Below are 22,835 nucleotides of genomic sequence, written 5' to 3'. Positions count from 1 at the left end.
GATCTCCTGACCTCGTGATCCACCCATCTTGGCCTCCCAAAGTGCTGGGATTACAGGCTTGAGCCACCGCACCCAGCCTTTTTTAGAGATAGAGTTTCACTCTTGTTGCCCAGGCTGGAGTGCAATGGCATGATCTTAGCTCACTGCAACCTCCACCGCCCAGGTTCAAGCGATTCTCTGGCCTCAACCTCCCAAGTAGCTGGGACTATAGGCACACGCTACCATGCCTGGCTAATTTTTGTATTTTTCGTAGAGATGAGGCTTCACCATGTTGGCCAGGCTGGTCTGGAACTCCTGACCTCAGGCGATCCACCCGCCTCGGTCTCTCAAGGCATGAGCCACCACTCCCAGCCCCCTATGGGAACTTTTTAATGAGCTTTTATTCATATGCCAATCAGGATGAAAGTTGGACTTTATTTTGAACATGTGAACATGTACCTCTTGTTTTCTAGAAATTTTTTTTTCTATTACCAATAACTGGGGGGAGATAACCAATGGTGAGGGATGGGGGAAGAAAGGGGAGTGGCAGAGACAGATCAGGAACTGTGGGTCTGGTTCTTGGTTTTTCTGGGGGTTACCAATTACAGCCTCCCAGGATCCTTTATGAAATCCAAACCTTGAGTTCCTCTTAAGAGACATCCAAATGTGTGCCAGGATCCCCAGGCACTGCCTAAGAAGATACAAAGGATGTTCTTCAACGTGGGCTTGTCTGCTCTAGAACTTTTAGAATAAAGATAGGTACTGACCTCTCTCTCTGTGGCCAGACCATGTGGCCTGTCCCATTCCTGCATTGTGGACCAAGGTTAAGTAATGCTCCAAGTCCTGCTTCACTGACAAGGTAAGTCACTGGCACTTAGAGATAATAGTCTTTTTAATTGGCTCACTCCCAGTTCGTGTACACCACACTTTGATTCAGTCTTGGGTTTCCTTATGGATGGGCACATGGGGCAGGCCTGCCCCTGGTTCTACTTTAACAATTTCTAGTGCTTGGAGATTAAAAACAATGACAAAAATCTATACAACGGTTTGAGTGCTGAATGACGTCTCAGGCACCCAAATGCTCTTGGGGAAACGGGAGCCAAGCAGTATCTAGAGAAGTAGTTCCACATGCGCCCTTCTGTCTTTATCCCTCTGGCCCCATGCCTTTGGTTCCCAGTTATAAAATGGCTTTGGAGTAGTCATAATGGCCAGCATTTATTGAATGGTTTCTTTTCTTCAGGTACTGAACATCCATGGCAGACGCTATTCTTTCCCTCTTAGAGATGCAGACACTGAAGCTCAGAGAAGTTGTCCTGCACCCAGTATGAGATAGAGAGGTACAGGGTAAAAACATATCAACTGAAGGATTTAGCATTTGGGGAAGAAGGAAGAAGCCCAGAATGGAGTACATCAAAGGCTCCCCAGTGATTGAATTTAAAATTAAAGAGAAAGAAACAGAATTCAGCCCTCTCCACACCCATAACCAAAGAGCTCCTTTGAAGGCACCAAGCCTGATGCTCATCCCAACAAAAAGAATGATCTGGAGAGGGGGACAGAGCTGGTGACAAGAGAACCCCCCAGGCAGCCTCCTCATCTGGCCAGGAGTCCACGGCTCCCTCCTACAGCTCTCCAGACAGCCTTTCCCACTTGCTGAACCTGCAACTTGAAGTGAGCTCCACTTTCCAAAGTACATTTGTGAACCAATCAAACTAACCCGGGCGGCCAGCTCCATGCTGGAGGTGTGTGCCAGATGAAAGCCAAGAGGACATTTTTAAGAGCCTTAAGTTTATTCATCGGAACTTTAATAAAACAATATGTCCATGGCCTAGGGCAGGTATAATTTTCATAATTTATGGGTCTGTGAGACAGGAAGAGAGCTTGGGGTTTTATTGTGTTTTGCACGATAAATGGCATTCCAATTGTCTACATGATGTTCTTTAAGGACTCTTGTCTGGCAGGAACACAGGCCTTCTGGAGCCCACCTGGGCCTCAAGGCCTGAGGCAAGGGATAATTATGAATACATCTGTATGTGTTAAGCAGGAGATGATTGAAAAACTCCCTCTGTTCCTTCTGTCATTAGAAGACACTTCCTATGCTGACACCTATATTAACATTTAACTGTTGCAAGGGTTGGAACCCTTCCTGTTCCCTTCCTCTCCCACCTTGTCCTCCCTTGGGCCTGCCCTTTTCTTTCCTGTAACTGAAGAGACTCAGGTAAATTTCTCTTGATTGGCTTCCCTCCCATTGGACATGGTGGAGGGGGTGACAGGACTCTGAACCAACAAAAAACAAAAAACACCATGATCTACAGATCAAGACAGTGGAACTCTAGGTAATGCGTTGTTTTGGTTTTTTTCTTTTTTTTTCTTCTGGTGTGTGTATGGGTTTTTTTATTTTTTGTTTTTTATTTTTTATTTTTTGGTTTTTTTTTTTTTTTTTTAGACAGGATCTCACTCTGTCATCCAGGCTGGAGTGCAGTGGCATGATCTTAGCTTACTGCAGCCTCAACTTCCTGGGCTGAGGGGAACCGCTCACCTCAGCCTCCTGAGTAGCTGGGACTGCATGCATGTGCCACCATACCTAGCTTTTTTTTTTTTTTTTTTTGGAGAGACAGGGGTCTTATGTTGCCCAGGCTGGTCTCGAACCGCTGTTCTCAAACTCCTGACCTCAAGCAATTCTCCCGCCTTGGCCTCCCAGAGTATTAGGATTACAGCTGTGAGACACTGCGCCCCACCTGGGTGATATTCGAATTGGAATCAGCAGTTAGAATACCTGCAGACTGATTACTTCTATAATATTAAGCCCTCTGGTAACAGTGGCCAAGTGGCCTTATAAAATAATAATTACAGTAATTATCACTTCCGAGCACAGATGCATTATCATTTACTTTTTTGTTGGTTTTCTTTGTTTTTTTTTTTGGTTTTTTTTGAGATGGAGTCTCATTCTGTCTCTCAGGCTGGAGTGCAGTGGGTGGTGTGATCTCAACTCACTGCAACCTCTGCCTCCCAGACTCAATTCTTCTGCCTCAGCCTCCTGAGTAGCTGGGATTACAGGGTGAGCCACCCAGCCCGACCATCATTTACAATCTTGAAAACAGTCAAATTAGGTTGATGTAATCAGCCCCATTGTATAGAGGAGAAAAGCAAAGGTCGGAGAGATAAAGTCACTTGCCCATGGCCACACAGCTGATAAGTGGTAGGCCTGGAATTTTCACCCTGAGGATATGCCTCCAAAGTCAGTGAGCTGCTTGCTAAGGCCCTGCGCTTTCAGATCTAAGATCAGTTCAATTCATACCTGCCCTGGGTTGCTTTCCAGTGTCCCCAGAAAGAGCCTTCCTTCCCACTTGTGCTTCTGTAGAAGTTGATAGAATATGTAGTTTGTTTCAACAAATAACACATAGACTAATCAAGATGGGACTTGAGCCCAGGTCTAACCACTGAACAACAACAACACTGTTCTGAAACTGACCTTAGGAAGGATCTTCTATTTCCACACAACATTGCTTTTGGCCAGCGTTCCTGATTTCCTCTACAATAGAAAGAATAATTTGGGCTGTGATGGCCAGAGACTGTTTGGGGAAGGGGCAATAATCTTACAGAGGAGAGAGGGGGCTGTAAATTGCTTCAGATAATTCAAAAAGTCAGGGTCTGACCAGGTGTGGTGGCTCACACCTGTAATCCCAGCACTTTGGGAGGCCAAGACAGACAGATCACTTGAGGTCAGGAGTTCGAGACCAGCATGGTCTCCACTAAAAATACAAAAATTAGCTGGGCATGGTGGCAGGTACAGTCCGCTGCTTGGGTCACCACTCTGCTACCTTCACTAGCTGTGATCTTGGGAGAGTGACTGCCCTTCTAATAATAGTTGGCACCAATAGTAATCCCAACTACTCAGGAGGCTGAGGGGAAAGAATTGCTTGAAGCCGGGAGGCAGAGGCTGGGTGAGCAGAGATCACACCACTGCACCCCAGCCTGGGTGACAGAGTAGACCCTGTCTCAAAAAAAGAAAAAAAAAAAAAAAGTCAGCATCTGGTGGCTTTGTGGAAAAGATGCATTACACAGAGACAGAGGGGTGTAGATGCAGGCCACTCCTGCTTTTCCAGGGTCAAAGGCATATTCCTCCTGTGCCAGCCTTGGGGTCAGATGGATGGGGCAGGACCAGAGAGCCGAAGCAGCTGGGGTGTGGTGGACGGGGAAGGAGTTGGGGAACCCCATGTTACAAATAGTGCTCCACTCAATCCTGCCAGGCCACGCCTTGACCATTTCCCTGGCCAGCCCTGGATTACTAAAGCACTCTAAGATGCACATCTAACAGGATTCAAGAACTAGTGTCCATCCAGCCAGGGCCAGTTCCCAGAGTATGCCTGGTGTGGGCCTTGGGGCTCTCTGAGAAGTGACTGCTCCTTCCACTGGCCACTCCTTTTAGAACAATATGGTGAGGAAGAGCACAGAGCCTTACAATCCGCTGCATGGGCCACTGCTCTGCCGCCCTCACTAGCTGTGATCTTGGGAGAGTGGCTGCCCTTCTAATAGTAGTTGGAAGATTAGATTGTGACTTTGCACAGCACTCAGCCCAGCATTGACAACTGTTGTTAATATCTGAAAGACGGGAGAGTAGAGGATAGAATAACTCGCCTTTCCTCTCCTCTTAGCCTCAGTTTCATCGTCTTCAGCCTGGCAGTCTGGGCCATGTAGGCAGGAAGTCACAAACTGTTGGATCACAGTGATTGAAAAACTGTTGGTTGTCATCATTCAGAAATTAAGAGATTTCAAATTCTGATCAAAACTTTTCCTGAAAAATACTGAGAGCTGCCCTGCTGGGACCCCATTCCCCAATGCAGCGATGGGCTAGAGCAGAAGGGCAGCTTCCCTTCCCAAACCAGGCACAGCCCTTCAGTCTCCTTCAGTACCTCTCCCAATTAAGTACCAATGCCCAGTTCCCCTGGGCTGGATGCCCGTTGCCATCAATCATTGTGTTTGCACCTTGATGTCCCTTACGCCTCGCCTGTTTTCCGCGCTTGATGCTGGCTAGTGTCAGGTCTGACTGGCCTCCTTGGGCACTTTAACTCAAACCATCATAATGTCCCAGCCCCGGTCTGGTGGCTTCCTGAGGATGCCCACCCCGCAGGCATGGGACTCAGATGCAGTTTCCAGAGTCATCATCCCAGAAAGGACTGAGGTTGTAGAGGCCAGTGGTTCTTAGCCTAGAATTTGTCTGTGTGTTCAGGCATTGGGGGTTACAGAGAGAGGACTGTTGGTGAACCCTTTGATATTATAGATAAATTTCTGTGTTTTTTTGTGTGCTTTTTTTCTGAGGGATACTTTCCAGATTCCCAGAGAGGTAAGTGATCTCCCCGAAATATGAGGGTTCAATCACTGGTTCAGTCCACCTACTTCTATTCGATGGATGGAGATGTGAGACCCTGAGAGGACACAAGCGGCTTGCCCAAGGTCCCACAGAAGCTTAGTTGCAAAACCAAGAATAGGAGCCAGGTTTTCTGTCTCTCTAAGAAATGTGATTTTATGAACCAATCTATAGTGTCTCCAAAAAAAATTCTACAAAAGTGACATCACCCTTAATGATGTATCAGTAACACTTGACCATGCCCTGATTCTTCCTGTTCTGCATCTGGTTCTCTGCTACCATTCCTACAGTGGACCGTGATTTGCTGACTCGTTTGCAGCCTGTCTTCCCCACTGGGGAATAAGCTCGATGAGAGCAGGCAACTTGGCCTCTTCTGTCCACGACTCTAGTGCTTCCCGGACTTCTTCACAATCCACATAAACGTGGTATTTGGGTTGTCCACTGAGGTAAACCAACAAGGTCACTTCCAGGGACCCTGATATCCAGAGGCTCTGTCCTCCCCAGGTCTCACCCACTGCCCTGAGAGTCTGGAGGACCAGTAATTTCAATATACCTCACACCTTTTGGGAAGCTTCCAGTACAGCATCTGGCATAGGAGTGGCAGACACTCATTAAATGTATTCATTAAAGGTATTAATGAATAATAAACTGAGAGGACAGTCAAAAGAGAGTTGGACACGTAGCCTTAAACTTTATTTCTGTCCTAAAGCTGTGGCTAGGACCAGGCACAGTGTCTCACACCTGTAATCCCAGCACTTTGGGAGGCTGAAGTGGGAGGATCACTTGAGCCTGGGGAGGTCGAGGCTGCAGTGAGCCAAGATTGTGCCACTGCATTCCAGCCTGGGTGACAGGGAGACCCTGTCTCAAAAAAAAAAAAAAAATTGCTAGGATTATATAGCAGCATTTCCACTGCATACCCATACTGATAGCAGTATAGTACCAGCTTCCATCTTGTATGGCTGACATTTAAGTATTTGCCATGTGCTGGGGTGCTGAGTACAGTGTAAACCAACAAAGTGCTTTCTGTCCCTTTTTTTTTTTTTTTTTGAGACAGAGTCTTGCTCTGTCGCCCAGGCTGGAGTGCAGTGGCGTGATCTCAGTTCACTACAACCTCTCCATCCCAGGTTCAAGCAATTCTCCTGCCTCAGCCTCCCAAGTAGCTGGGACTACAGGCGTGCACCACCACGCCTGGGTAATTTTTAGTAGAGTCGGGGTTTCACCATGTTGGCCAGGTTGGTCTCGATCTCCTGATCTCATGATCTGCCCGCCTCAGCCTCCCAAAGTGCTAGGATTACAGGTGTGAAACACTGCCCAGCCAATTTTTGTATTTTTAGTAGAGATGGGGTTTCACCATGTTGCACAGGCTGGTCTGGAACTCCTGACCTCAAGTGATCCACCCACCTCAGCTTCTCAAAGTGTTGGGATTACAGGCGTAAGCCACTGTGCCCGGCTGCATTAGTACTTTTATAACCCCCGTTTTACAGACGAAGAAACTGAGGATCTAGAAGATGAAACCATATGCCCAAGGTTGTACAGGCCTGACCCCAGACCCTTGCTTTTCTACACAGCCTCCCATCCATGGACACTGAGAAGAGGCATCAGCAGGGTGTCTTCTGGTTACCAATTATGGGGACTGTTGGTGTGTAGGGGGAAAGGCCTGAGCCAGAAGCCTTGACTGCATTGTAGAATCACTCATGGGCTGTAAAGGTCTTCAAAGCCAGTAGTTTTCAAAACCGAATCTGGTAGATTCCCACCCCTTAGCTCCCTTCGTCACTTGCCTGTGATTAATACCTTTCAGAAGAATAAAAAGGAGGCCAGTTTAGGAATTTATGCCATGTGGTTCTCCTGGCCCTTCTAAAGCATGTATGGCCACCAGACAGATACATTAAGGATCAGTAATGTCATGTTAAAATAACATGACTATTGCAAAAAAGAAAACGGCAGGAAAAATAAAACTCTCCCCATCATATTCCCAGCTTCAGTGTAACAGTTTGGTATATACCATTCATTCATTCATTTAACAAATAGTGAGTGTCTACTATGTGCTAGGCATTGCCCTTCTATCTTTAAAACCATACATGGGATCATACTGCACCAAGCTGTTCTGCAAAATGCTTTTTTCTGTGTATTTTGTAACAATATACATGGATATTCTTCCACACCTGTAGCTCCACCTTGTCTTTTATAATAGCTGGTATTGTGTTGTAGTTCATTTTATGGTCTTATCACCTCCTCTTTCTACCGTCTCTTGTGACAGGCTCTGCTCTCACACCCAGCCACAAACCTCACCTGGACCACACTAGTCACACCCTCTGCTTGCCCTACCCAGGAAGCCAGTGAGCAAAAACAGGAGCCTTGTTAGGTCCCTGCATGAAGTGGGGTCAGGGGGAAGGGGCAGATACAGGGCAGGCTGTGAGGCACTGAGGGGCACAGGACATTCCCTTTGCCTCAGAAGACCTGCCAAGTGGTATATCTCTGAATTAGGGCAAAATCCTAGATGGTGTGGGATTCACCTTAAAGAACCAAGAAAATAAGCAGGAGGAGACATAAAAGGATATTGCCTTTAAAATCCACCGTTTTGACAGGGCTGTAAGCTTCACATCTGCACAACTTGGAGTATTACACAGTGACCATCATTATTTAGCCAATCCTTTCTTGTCACTGCTCTTCTTAAAACCCTCTAGTTTCTCCCTCCGCTTGCGTGTGGGTTGGACTTAGTAACCCACTTCCAAATAACAGAGTATGGAAAGGAAAAACAGCAACTTTACAACCTGGCAGATGCCACCTTAACCTGGGAGGCCAAGGTGGGCAGATTGCTTGAGTCCAGGAGTTCAGGACAGCCTGGGCAACATGGTGAAATTCTGTCTCTACAAAAAAAATGCCAAAAAAATTAACCAGGCATGGTGGTGCCTGGCATCTGCCAGTTTAAAAACAGTGAGACTCCATCTCAAATGAATAATTAATAATAATAATGATAAATAAAAAACAAACTTCAGTTTCTTCTCATTGGTTTTAGGAATAAAGTCAGACTTCTTACTGAAGTCTGTAAGACCCTACCTAATCTAGCCCTGCCTACCTCCGTCCTTTCCCACCCTTACCTTGTGCCCTTCCCGCACCTCCTATAACTCTCTCAAGAAGCTAAGCAGCTCTTTCCTGCTTCTGAGCCCTTCAAAGGCAGTTTTATTTTTATTTATTTTTAATTTTTTTTTTTTTTTTTTTGAGATGGAGTCTTGCTGTGTCACCCAGGCTGGCATGTAGTGGCACGATCTCTGCTCACTGCAACCTCTGCCCCCTGGGTTCAAGCGATTCTCCTGCCTCAGCCTCCGGAGTAGCTAGGATTACAGGTTCCCAGCACCACGCCTAGCTGATTTTTGTGTTTTTAGTAGAGATGGGGTTTCACCATTTTGGCCAGGCTGGTTTAGAACTCCTGACCTCAAATGATCCGCCCACCTTGGCCTCCCAAAGTTCTGGGATTACAGGCACGAACCACCGCATCAAAGTCAGTTTTATTCACTGCTCTATCTGCAGGTTCTAGACACTACCTAGTTATCCATATTGGTTATCACTATATTGGCTATCAGTACTTTTTTCTTTTCTTTTAATGAAGGAACCCCTCCCCCACTGATAGACATTTACATTGCTTCCACATTTTTGCGGTCACAGCCACTGTAGCAGACACTTCTGTTGATAGCTATCCTTCAATTTTTTTTTTTTTTTTTTTTTTGAGGCGGAGTTTCACTCTTGTTGCCCAGGCTGGAGTGCAATGGCACGATCTCGGCTCACCACAACCTCCGCCTCCCAGGCTCAAGCAATTCTCCTGCCTCAGCCTCCCTAGTAGCTGGGATTATAGGCATGCGCCACCACGCCCAGCTAATTTTGTATTTTTAGTAGAGACGGGGTTTCTCCATGTTGGTCAGGCTGGTCTCGAACTCCCGACCTCAGGTGATCCACCCGCCTCGGCCTCCCAAAGTGCTGGGATTACAGGCATGAGCCACTGCGCCCGGACTTATCCTTCATTTTTTATTGCTACCTCAAGTTTGTTCTGGAGTTCACCCCTTTCCCATGTGACTCAGGGAAGAATAACCCTATTGACATCTCCAGCTGTAAAACCCAGAGGAGTCTTATCAAATGTGACTGTGCCATGTGTGGGCATGTGATGCAATGCAGGCCAATGGAAGGTGAGGGGAAATCTAGAAGGACTTCTGGGAAGTTTCTTTTTTTTTTTTTTGAGATGGAGTTTCGCTCTTGTTGCCCAGGCTGGAGTGCAATGGAGTGATCTCAGCTCACCGCAACCTCTGCCTCCTGGGTTCAAGTAATTCTCCTGCCTCAGCCTCCCAAGTAGCTGGAATTATAGGCACGTACCACCACACCTAACTAATTTTGTATTTTTAGTAGAGATGGGGTTTCTCCATGTTCGTCAGGCTGGTCTCAAACTTTCGACCTCAAGTGATCCAACCACCTCAGCCTCCCAAAGTGCTGGTATCACAGGCATGAGCCACCACGCCGGGTGAGCTGGATCATTTTTATGACTGGCAGCCAAAGGCATCCTAACTTACAGAGCTTGTACATTTTTCTGTTTCTTTATAAGGCTGGTGTTTAGAATTATCACAGGGTTGGGAAGGTCTTAACTCATTGGTTGACATATAAAAAGCTGTGCATATTTAATATATATGCCAATCATACCTCAGTAAAGCTATTGGGGAAAAAAAGTCACCTTGACTATAAGTACAATAAGTCACTATTTTTGGTGGTTGTTTTTTAGAGGCAGGGTCTCACTCTGTCACCACGTTGGGGTGCAGTGGTGCAATCATAGCTCACTGCAGCCTCAAACTCCTAGGCTCAAGCAGTCTTCTCACCTCAGCCTCCTGAGTAGCAAGGAACACAGGTGTGTGACACTATACCTGGCTAATTTTTTTTTTTTTTTTTTTTGAGACAGTCTTGCTCTGTTGTCCAGGCTGGAGGGCAGAGGCGCAGTCTTGGCTCACTGCAAACTCCACCTCGCAGGTTCAAGCAATTCTGCCTTAGCATCTCAAGTAGCTGTACAGGTACCTGCCACCACACCCGGCTAATTTTTTTTTTTCTTTGGGACGGAGTCTTGCTCTGTTGCCGAGGCTGGAGTGCAGTGGCACGATCTCGGCTCACCACAACCTCTGCCTCCCAGGTTCAAGCGATTCACCTGCCTCAGCCTCCTGAGTAGCTGGGACTACAGGTGTGAGCCACCACGCCCGACCATAATTTTTTTTAATTGATTTTTTACCTTGCTATGTTGCCCAGGCTAATAAGTCACCATTAAAAACCCTTCCTGAGATTTTCCTTGGAACTAATGTCACAAAGACATGTTTTAAATGGCTCAATGACTATTTTGTAGACAACCATATTCAGCTCTATATGGTCATCTGCAGCATTCAGCGGGGTTGGCTACTAGACTGCCAATAGGTAGTGACTATTCCCCCGCCAACCCCTGACTCAGGTAGAAGAAATGGAAAAGGAGTTCTAGGGTTTTTCAAAGTGTATTCTATTAGTTCTTTTAACAACCCCCTTTTTCTCAAAGGCAAGGGGGGAGGGCACACAGCTTCAACTTCTAAAATCTTCCAAAGTGGATCACATGGAATGTTGTCTCTAAAATCAAAATCATATTTTCCTTGTAACTCCAGGAAGGAGGGGAAGTCAGATCTTAAGCAGGTCTCAAATTAGAAACAGTCCCCCCTCCCTCCATGTTATACAGCCCAAGTCTTTCTCTTGTGGACTTTCAGATTGGAGCCCTGCCAAAAATGTGAGCAAGAATTTGGCCCATTGTTACTTTAAATATCCTGTGTCGCAGGCCATCTAGGAATGTCTAAGTATGGGAATTTTCCTTTTGAGGTCTGGGATGTAGATATAAATAAACCATTTGTTGGATTCTGTCTCCATCCTGCCTCTCCTAGCTTCAGTGGCCATGAATAAGCCAGCCTTGTAAATAACTGTTACCAGCCCACTCCGTGGGGGAGGCCGGAAGCAGAATCCATTAGGATCATTTCCCTTTACTCTTTAACAATAACTTCTCCAGGCCAGGGGAGCTGGGGAGTAGCTATTTCCAAGGCTGCACCACACATCTCTTGAAAATGCAGTCGGGGAGATCATGGTTTAACCTGATTCATCCTGGCCCTTCTGCTTCCATGTTAAAGTTTGAAGAGCTCATATTTCTGGTAGACTGAATAAGAAGAAAGCTTTATTCCCATCTTCCTTACCACCTCTTCCCCAAAAAGGATCTGCTGAAGTTAGCAGATGACACAGATGACCTGGTGGAGACAGTTTATAGCTGTCTCTCACCTTCTAGCTCTGACTTCCCCAACTTTCTCTGACCTTGGGATGAGAAAAAACCCAACAATCTGCAAGTAGTGCTTTGTCTGAGACTAAAGGAGTCTCCCCGCGTCTCAGTTTCCCCATCTGGAAAATGGGGGCAAGAATGACCTCTCTCACATGGACTCTCATCAGAGGTCAGTGAGAGTCTGTGTATAGCATTTACCATGAGGTAAGAACTCAATAAAGGAAGAAAACAGAGAGCTGAGGGAGAAAGAGGAGGTGAGGGAGACAGAAATAGAGAAACGGAGGGCAGACAGACAGAGGGAGAACCACAGCGAGATGTGGGGTGGGGGCAAACTGAGCACAGATCTAGAGACACAGGAAGGCAGAGGCTTGAGATGATGTGAGAAGCTCTTGAGGGGAAAAGAGAGACAAAGTCGCCTTTTCTTGCATAGGGTTGATAAAGCTCCCCAGAGCCCCCACTGCCTGCTGATAAAGGGTCCGGGAAGCTCCACAGCCGAAAAAGGAAAAATTATAACACAGGTCCTCTCTTCTAGTAAGCAGAGATCCAAACAAGAGCAGAGGCAGTGCCTGCTGACTGGCCTTTCCCGAGGGCCTTACAGCTGGTCAACCAGGTCAAGGTAAACCAGATCAACTAACTCTTGACTAAGGGCCCAGTAGGTACCAGTCACAGGCCTGAGCTCAGGCTATGTAAGGAGCAAGACCATTATGGAGGGTCTAGAGCGAAGGCGGCAGACAAGAAGCCAGGTACGTAAGAAATAGATGGTCAGGATAATTTTAAAGAGTAAAAAATGCTGCAGGGAAATTAAATCAGGTGAGAATGTAGCAAATGATGCAGGTCATGGTCAGGGAAGGCCTCTCTTAGAAAGTGATGTTTGAGCTGAAACCGGTTTGAAATTTGGAGGTCTGAGCCTCAAATGTGGTTTTCCCTAGCAGGCTTCCCAGACTTAGTCCTTACACGCACGCGTGCCCATGCACATGCACACTATAAAAAGACCAAGAAAAATCTGCAAGAATTGCTCAAATAACACAAGACAGGGATGAACTGGATCTATCGGCCTAGAGTTTTTCAGAACTAAAGACCCCTGTCACAAGGCATAAGCAAGAGCAGGAAGGGGCTGCCAGGCCCCTGGGAAGCCCTCCCAGGGGAGGGGGCAGGCAGACAAATGGCCCAGATAGAGATCCCCCAATACATGATGTTTTCCTTCCTAATGATAGCGCCCAGCTCACTGAATCACCCAGGCTTCCTCTAACAGTGAGAAACTTCACACTTTCAAGCCCTGCAGGGCCCCAACCCACCTCTGCCTTTGCCAGGGGCCACAGGAGATCTACATACAAAGAATAGCTCAGGGATGGGGGGTTCAAGGGGAGCCAGGGAAAGAGTTCCAGGCAGGAAGCCTCCTCCTTGACCCAGGAATACAAATCAGGTTGGAATTGCTGCCTTTAGGTCAAAGCTGCCAAAACAAAGTTAAAGGTGTAAAAACAAAGTGAGAAGGTCACACAGCTATGGGCCTCTCTCTCTCTCTCTCTGGAACCCAGGGGTGGGGGTGAGGCGTGTGTGTGAAAAATACTTGACTAAAAAGCACTTTTCAACCATTTTAACTGTGGATGTCCCTCTACTGCGATAAAAGAGTGTGAGAAGGGTGGGTGCGCAGCATTTGGCGGCTACTTTCATTCATTCTGTAAACACGTATTTTTACATGTTTTAACCAAGTCGAAGTCTCGGTTTCTCTCCCAACCTGCTTTTCCTATAGCTTTCCTCACCTCAGTAAAAATTCCATTTACCTGGTAGCTCAGGTCAAAAATCTCGGGCTCGTTCTTGGCTTCTCTATTTCCTACCCTACATCTGATCCAGCAGCAAAATTGTATCGAAAATTAAAGGTGTACATTCAAATGATCGGATCTGTTCTCACCACCTCTGCCAAAACAGATCCAGGATCCTATCAGTTCTCACCATCTCCACGTCTGCCACCACCCTCCAAGCCACCATTCCCCCTCTGGATTATCTCTAAACATGTCTCCCCCTGCCTTCCCCAAGGAATCAGCTGAGAGGGTTTACCAGCAGGGTGGCCTTGGGCTACTTCACCCCTCTGCTCTTCAGTCTCTGCATCTGAACAAGGGAGAAAGTAATGGTACCTCCCTCATGAGACACTTGTGAAGATGACATAAAAGAAGTCACGGCCTTCCAAGAATGCCTGGCATATAGGAAGTCCTAGTATTCTGATTTGTCTATTGTTTCACTTACCACACTGGTTGTTTAACAGTCATCTCTGGCTGGGCGTGGTGGCTCATGCCTGTAATCCCAGAACTTTGGGAGGCCAAGGTGGGATGATAACATGAGGTCAGGAGTTCAAGACCAGCCTGACCAACATGGAGAAACCCCATCTCTACTAAAAAAACAACAACAACAACAACAACAACAAAAAAAACCCCACAAAATTAGCCAGGTGTGGTGGCACATGCCTGTAATCCCAGCTACTCCGGAGGCTGAGGCAGGAGAATCACTTGAACCCGGGAGGCAGAGTTTGCAGTGAGCCGAGATTGTACCATTGCACTCTAGCCTGGGCAACAAGAGCGAAACTCCATCTCAAAACAAAGCATGAGTCATCTCCTCTCACTAGATTGGGTGCCACTGGGAGGCAGGAGACATACCTAACACCTAGCACAAAATCAGAAGTTACTCCTCTGCTCAACCCCCTCTCCCCACCATCCCCATGGCTTCTCTTTTCCTTTAAAACAGTGTCTAAAGTCCACATAGTGGCCCATAGGCTCCAAGTGACCTGTCCCTGACTGTATCTCTTCCACCCACCCTACCTCTTGCTCACTTCCTTCCTGCCACATGGCCTTCCTCAGGGTCCTTCCCTCACACTAGCATGTTCTGTCTCAGGGCCTTTGGATGTGCTGATCCTTTGGTCTGGAAAGCTCTTTAGCCACATATTTGCATGGCTCACCACTCCTTCACTTCATTCAGGTCTTTGTTTAGTTGCCACCTCCTCAGAAAAGCCTTGTCTTTTTTTTTTTTTTTGGAGACAGTCTGGCACTGTCACCCAAGCTGGAGTGCAGTGGCATGATCTTGGCTCACTGCAACCTCCGCCTCCCAGGTTCAAGTGATTGTTCTGCCTCAGCCTCCTGAGTAGCTGGGATTACAGGAACTCACTACCATGCCCGGCTAATTTTTGTATTTTTAGTAAAGATGGAGTTTCACCATGTTGACCAGGCTGGTCTCAGACTCCTGACTATAGGTGATCTGCCCGCCTCGGCCTCCCAAAGTGCTGGGATCACAGGCATGAGCCACCACACCCAGCCCTTTCTGGCTGTCCAAAATAGGACCTCCATGTCCAAAATAGTCCAATTTTCAACCTCCCACCTCCCCCTTAGCTTAGTTTATATTTCATCACCACCTGCTCTTACTTTATATTTACGTTTTCTCTTTAGTTGTTTATTGTCTGTCTTGTCTGACTAGAATGTGAGCTCTCCGAGGGCAAGGAGTTCATCTTTGCTCACCATTATATTCCCAGTGCCCAGGAACCTGGTTTATGGTAGGTGCTTAATAAAAATGTATTGAATGAACAAATGAATGAATTTACTGGGCATTCATGCATGACGGCACTGTGTAAGGCACTTTACATATTATATATACATTTGTTCATCCTCACAATTATTATCACTACAAAGTGTGACTCCCCCCCCTTTTTTTTTTGAGACAAGGTCTTGCTCTGTCACCCACTCACTGCTCACTGCAGCCTTGACGTCCCAGGTTCAAGTGATCCCCCAGCCTCAGCTCCCTGAGTAGCTGGGACTATGGGGTGTGCCACCTCACCTGGCTGGCTAATTTTATGTACGTATGTATGTATGTATGTATGTAGAGATGGGGTTTCGCCATGTTGTCCAGGCTGGTCTTGAACTTCTGAGCTCAAACGATCCGCCCACCTTGACCTTCCAAAGTGCTGGTATTACAGGCATGAGCCACTGTGCCCGGCCCATGTAAGTCCCATTTTAAAGACAAAGGAAACCAGGTTAAACTCTGAGCTTTGCACAGCAGAGAGAACCTTCCACACACTGCTCCCTCTGCCTGGAATCCCCTGCTTCCTGTTCACTCCTACTTGATGTACTTGACCTTCAAGGTCAACTGGGACATGTTTTCCTCCATGCAGCCTCTCCTGTGTCATGCTGGTCAGGTGTCTCTCTGTCCCTCTTACTGTAGGCTGCCTGGCTTCTCTTCCCACCTCCGACAGCTGGGTGGCTTAGGGAGGTTACTTCACCCCTCTTGCATTTTAGTCTCTGTATCTAAAAGGAGGGAGAAAATAATACCTGCTTCATAAGACAGTTGTGAAGATTAAATAAGGTAAGTAATGACCTTCAAAGAGTGCCTGACATGTGGTAAGTGCATTTGTCTGCATTTCACTGACCATGCTGTGCTATAACTGTTTGTTTAATGTCCATCCCCTTTGCTATGGTTTGAATGTTTGTGTCCCCTCCAAAAATTATGTTAAAACTTAATCCTTGATGCAACAGTATTAAGAGGTGGGGCCTTTAGGAGGTGATTAAATAATGAGGACAGAGCCCTTATGGATAGGATTAGTGTCCATATGAAAGGGCTGGAGGGAACTAGTGAGGTCCTTTTGCCCGTCCATCACTTCCACCATGTGAGGACACATCATTTATCTCCTCTGCAGGACACAGTGTTCAAGACGCCATCTTGGAGGCAAAGACCGGGCCCTCCCTCACCAGACACCAAAGGTGCCAGCACCTTGATCTTGGACTTCCCAGCCTCCAGAACTGTGATAAATAAATTTGTATTGTTTATAAAGAACCCAGTCTCAGGGATTTTGTTATAGCAGAACAAATAGACTAAGACTTTCTCTTACTAGCCGAGTGTTACTGGAAGGCAGGACCACACTAACGCTTAATACAATGCATGGCACACAGTGGGTTAATGTCTGCTAAGTCAACAATAGTAATAGTAAAAGCTGACATTCAGGGTGTTCTTTTTATATGCCAGGCCAGATGCCAAACACTTGAAATGGATTAGCTCACCACCTAAGCCTCCCCACAAAACCATGAGGCACTATTATTTTTTTGTCATTTTACAGATAAGGAAACTGAGGCCTTCAAAGTTTAAGCAAATTACCACCCAAATAGTAAATGGTGAAGCCAGTATTCAAACTAAAAGGAAGGAAGGAAGGAATGAAGCAAATCAACTTGACCTTACTATTGGCTTAGCCAACCCAGAGCTCAAGGGGATTAGTGTACACTTGTGTGTAAAAGGGCTGGAGAGCTAATAAACTTGCAGATCTCCCACCCTGAATCCCTAACCTCCCTCTGGCTCCAGCCTAAGTAATACAATGGCAGCTAATTGCTTCCTGCTGCCCTGATGCTATCTCTGCCTATCAAGCACCCAGCTTGGGGTGGGGGTGCAGATCTCATTTTCCCCTAGAGACTTGTCTTTGTTCACCTTTGGTTGAGGGTTGGGGGGGATAGTGTGCAAGCCCCGCGGATTTCCTTGCCTCTCCACTTCCCTCTACAACAAATTCCTGCAGAGGAATGTACGTTCGTACCAAAGCCACCTGATGAATAAATCATCAAACCCCGAGGAGCAGAGCCCAGACTACAGCCTCCATCCTCACTCTTTCAAAATCAGGAGAGAGAGAAAAAAATTCCATCTCTGAACACCACATTGGGGGAAGTTTCCACTTGCCCTGAGTTTCAACCCCTTCAGGGACTGTCGGAAACACACGGCCGATTGCTGCCAGCACCCAGCGCACAGAGCAGTTTGGGCTTGTCCAAGGCTGGAAACAGACTGAGTTGGTCTGGTCTTTCACAAGTGGTCCTGTTAGCCTGGGAAATGGGTGCTGAGAAAATAATAGTAGATGTGTTGCTTGAAGGCCACAACACAGGAGAGATGGAGTGGTCCAAAGAATATGGGTTTCAGGGTTGGCCTTGTGTTCAAATCCCAGCTCTGCATCCACTGGGTAGGGAACCTTAGTCCAGTTGCCTCATCCCTTCTTCGCTTCAGTTTCGTCATCTGTAAAATGGGTATCATAATTCTCACCTGACATGATTGCTGTTGGGATTAAGAGGGATGCTGGCAGTAAAATATCAAGGACAGAGGAGCTAGAAGGCACACTGTAACAGTTAGTTCCATTCCTTCAGAGGGAGAGAGAGGGCCAGAGCGGGGCTGAGGGGAGCTGCTCAGACAAAGGGTCCCCTATCTCTAATACAAACGTACTCTTGGTTTTTGTTTTTTTTTTTTTTTTTTTTGTTTTTTTGAGATGGAGTCTTGCTCTGTTACCCAGGCTGGAGTGCAGTGGCGCGATCTTGGCTCATTGCAAACTCCGCCTCCTGGGTTCACGCCATTCTCCTGCCTCAGCCTCCCATGTAGCTGGGTCTACAGGCACCCGTGACCATGCCCAGCTAATTTTTTGTATTTTTAGTAGAGACGAGGTTTCACCGTATTAGCCAGGATGGTTTCGATCTCCTGACCTAGTGCTGGGATTACAGGCGTGAGCCACCGCACCTGGCCACAAACGTACTCTTTTATCACTGCTCTCCAGGTCACATGGCTGTGACCTGTTGATTATCATTCACCGTCACACTCGTAGGAACATGAGTTTACTTCCAAAGGCCATTGAGATTCACAGTACAGTTTCAGACATGCTCCCTGGACACTGAGTGTAGTGCTCAAGGCTTCTCTTCCATAATTAATTTATCCAGTAAATATTTATTGAGCACTATTTGTCAGACCTGGGAGCTGGGATGAACCCAACAGACATGGAGCCTGCCCTCTGGAAGCCTGGCCATCCAATTAGGGGGACAATACCCATTCTTGGTGGCAAAGCTAAATGCAAGGTGATAATGTAAGTTACACTGCTGGGCCCCTTGATTCTGGGTTTTTCATAGAGCCCTTTTATATGGTTGACATGAAATGAAGACACCATTTGTTGAAATGAAGACACAAACACTCTGCAAGGGCATCCACGATGCCCCCCAGAAAGCAAAGCATGCCATGGTACCGATCTCTCAAAGCAGCCAATAGAGGCACAGGGCCCTTCCCTATGGGCAAGGCCGCTGGCACTCCAGGAAGTGAGGTGCCCTCCTCACATGGGATTGCTGGAAGAGCCAGGCTGTGCATACTGGCTTTTCTCGATTCCCATGCTGATGTTCTTTCCACGGTGTCAGGGAATTCATGCCAGCATGTCCCCTCTCTGAGGATTTCAGACCATCGACTGGACAAGGTCACTGAGGGCCAGAGTAAGGCTGGGGAAATCAGAGCTTACAGGGCCTTGAATACCAAAAGAACAGTGCTGGTTTTCTGAGCAGGGCAAGCGATGAGTTATGAGCTGTACTTGGGAAAGGGGAGCACTGAAAGGGCAACAGTCATGGGGATTGTACAGTATCAGCGATGGTTGTTGAGTCCAGTGCTCGTCCCACTCCTGCTGTTCCCAAGCTCATTTTAGAGATGAGGAAAAGGAGGACCAGTGAGGATAAGCCAATTGCCCAAAGCCACATAGCTGGTAAAAGGGATCTGAACTCACAGCTTGTGCTCCTGGATGCTGCCTCACCATCTGGGTGAGAAGGAATGGGCTAGAGAAAAGGCTGTGGGGAAGGAGGGAGGCTGGTGTGCAATGGAAGAGACCTGTGAGAAATACCAGCAGGAGGCTTGCGCCTCCCCACACCCTGGGCCAGGCTAGTGCTGGCATGGTCCTATGACATGCTTTGTCCTTTCTGCTGTGTCCCCTGCTACAGCACCCTTTCACTCTTTGCAGTCTATTGGAAGCTGGTCCACCCATCCCAAAGGCTCCTCTCTTTCCTTACTTCTCATTGCTCTGATGGCCTCCAGTCCCTAACTCTGCCTTTGAAGCCAGGATCAGGATATGGTTCTGCCACCTCCTGGCTATGCCACCCAGGCTAGTCTCTGGAGCTGTTTCCTCATCTGTCAGAAGGATGTCAGAAGACCTACTCACAGCCAGGTATGGTGGCTCGCACCTGTAATCCCAGAACTTTGGGAGACCAAAGCAGGCAGATCACTTGAGGTCAGCAGTTTGAAACCAGCCTGGCCAACATGATGAAACATCATCTCTACTAAAAATACAAAAAATTAGCCATGCATGGTGGCACCTACTTGTAATCCCACCTACTCAGGAGGCTGAGGCAGGAGAATCACTTGAACCCAGGAGGCAGAGGTTGCGGTGAGCCAAGATCGCGCCACACACTCCAGCCTCAGCGACAGAGCAAGACTCTGTCTCAGAAAAAGAAAAGAAAAGAAAAGAAAAAACCTATTCACTGGAATTCTGTAATAACTAAATGAAAGGCATTTCTTTTTCATTTTCATTTCTCTCATTTCTAAAAATCAAAGAGCACTGTGTGTGTATGATGAGTGGCTTCTCATGAATGTTGCTGCATTGCCACTGGACTGTGTATGTGTGTTTTGCTTTTGGGGGTTATTTTTTTTTTATTTATTTATTCAGCCTCTTGTCTGCCCCTCTGTGGTAGACCCCACAGGGAACCTCTCATGCTGAGGGCTCCACCCTGGGTCTGTCTTGCTGCAGAAATGTTCTGGATACCAGAACAGCCAGCCACAGCCAAGGGGCCAGGCTGCTGGGCCTTCCCCACCACCCGCCAGCCTTTTCCTGAGTCTGGTGTGAACTCTGGTTTCCGAGGCAGCTGCAGCCCCGCACAGTTCCACAATTTGCCTCCTTCCCATGTAACCCATTTCAGGATTAGCCAGCCAGGAGGTCATAAAATGCAAAAAGGAAGTGGGAGCATCCCACAATTGTAGGAACCTGGGCTCTAAGGGAAGTAACCTGTCTGTAGGTCTGTCTGCCTTTGGGGAAATGGGCCATAAATTGTAGCCTTAAGGGCTGGTGAAAGGATATGAGCTATTTATAAAACGTCTTGGGCTTTTGAATTGCCTCTTTAAAGAGGCAATAGTTTTCTCTTGGGTAATTGGGGCTTGGTATCAAGGGCTCAAATGTTTCAGCAAACAAAAACCCCAGGACACAGCTGGGGAGAGTGAGGCTGAGGACTGTTTGCAGGGAAGGATAGGAGCCACAGAGAACGGCCTGGCCGTGGATCCCACGGTCCTGCTGTACATTCCCAGGCTCCACTGTGTACCAGGCCCAGCTGGCCACTGAGCACATATAGATTAATTTATGCCTAAGGATTGTTCTCTTCCTTCAAAAACTAGCAGGTGGGCCGGGCGCAGTGGCTCATGCCTGTAATCCCAGAACTTTGGGAGGCTGAGGCAGGCAGATCACAAGGTCAGGAGTTTGAGACCAGCCTGACCAACATGGGGGAAACCCCGTCTCCACTAAAAATACAAAAATTAACCAGGCGTGGTGGCCCGTGCCTGTAATCCCAGCTACTTGGGAAGCTGAGGCAGGATAATTGCTTGAAATCGGGAGGCAGAGGTTGCAGTGAGCTGAGATCACACCACTGCACTCCAGCCTGGGCAACAGCGAGACTCCGTCTCAAAAAAAAAAAAAAATCTAGCAGATGGGCTGGGCACAGTGGCTCATGTCTATAATCCCAGCACTTTGGGAAGCCGAGGCTAGAGCATCAGTTGAGGCCAGGAGTTCAAGACCAGCCTAGGTGACATAGCAAGACCCTGTCTCTTAAAAAAAAAAAATAGCTGGACATGGTGATGCATGCCTATGGTCCCAGCTACTAGAGAGACTGAGGCAGGAGGATCACTTGAGTCCAGAGTTCAAAGCTGCAGTATGATTGTACCACTGTACTCCAGCCTGGGCGATAGAGTCCTGTCTCAAAAACAAAAAACCCAAAAACTCAAACAAAAAACAAAAACAACTAGAAAGAGCAGATATGTGAGCCATGTAAATGTCCCTGGAGGTTTGCAGAAAATGCTGTGACTTTGCACTTGTTTAAAACTTCTACCTTGAACATGACTCCTTAGTCCCTTCTTTTTTTGTTTTTGAGACAGAGTTTCACTCTAGTGGCCCAGCTGGAGTGCAACGGCACGATCCCGGCTCGACTTACTACAACCTTCGCCTCCTGGATTCAAGTGATTCTCCTGCCTCAGCCTCCTGAGTAGCTGGAATTACATGCACCTGCCACCATGCCTAGATAATCGCTTGAACCCGGGAGGCGAAGGCTGTGGTGAGTTGAGATTGTGCCATTGCACTCCAGCCTGGGTAACGACAGCGAGATTCCATCTCAAACAACAACAACAAAAACACTACAAGTCCACCGATGGGTTATTAATTAAACAAATTGTGATAGAACACATTGGAGTATTATGCAGTCATAGAGATTTTTTTCTAATATGGAACAATCTCCAAGAAAAATAAGTGTTAACTGATGAGTATGACATGCTCCCACTTATGTAATTATACATGAGTTTGTTTGACTGTGGGGAGACTATTTCTGGAAAGAGACACAAGGCATTCCAACATCGCTGGCCTCTGAGGAAGGGATGTATGGAGACTTTTCATGCTATACCCTTTTGTGTTTTTAAATTTTGTATCATGTGCAAGTAATACCTATTCAAGAAAAGAGATAAAGCTTGACATTTCTTTGTAAATTAAAAAAAAAAAAAAGGTCCATAATACCTAGTTTATAAATACAGCAGGAAAGAAAGAAAACTTCAGTGCTCAGTTCTTATGTTTCAGAAGTTTATAGTCCCCCAGCACCCTGTACCACTGCCTTGCACTTATTATACTTGGGGAGATTAATTAGTGAGTCTGAAGTATTTGCTATAACTTATGTTCGCCATAGAGTGTAAACTCCTTGAAGTTATGAATAGTATCTCTCAAATACTTTGCTGTATCTCCAGTGCCTGCTGAACAACAATAACAACAATAAAACAAAACAAAAACCCTTTTAAAATGATGTTGACCTCTGACAGCCTAAATTCATCCTCTTCCAGGGAGCTTTGCCTGACTGCTCACAAAAATGTCTCCTAATTTTTTATTTTATTTTTTTTTGAGACAGAGTCTTTCCCTGTCACCCAGGCTGCAGTGCAGTTGTGCAATCTTGGCTCACTGCAACCTCTGCCTTCCAGGCTCAAGCAATTCTCATGTCTCAGCCTCCTGAGTAGCTGGGATCACAGGCACCTGCCACCACGCCTGGCTAATTTTGTGTGTGTGTGTGTGTGTGTTTAGTAGAGACAGGGTTTCACTATGTTGGCCAGGCTGGTGTGGAACTCCTATCCTCAAATGATTCACCCACC

This window comes from Theropithecus gelada, chromosome 6 (genome assembly GCF_003255815.1).
Source record: "Theropithecus gelada isolate Dixy chromosome 6, Tgel_1.0, whole genome shotgun sequence".
Taxonomy (NCBI): Eukaryota; Metazoa; Chordata; class Mammalia; order Primates; family Cercopithecidae; genus Theropithecus; species Theropithecus gelada.
This window is presented reverse-complemented; position numbering follows the sequence as displayed.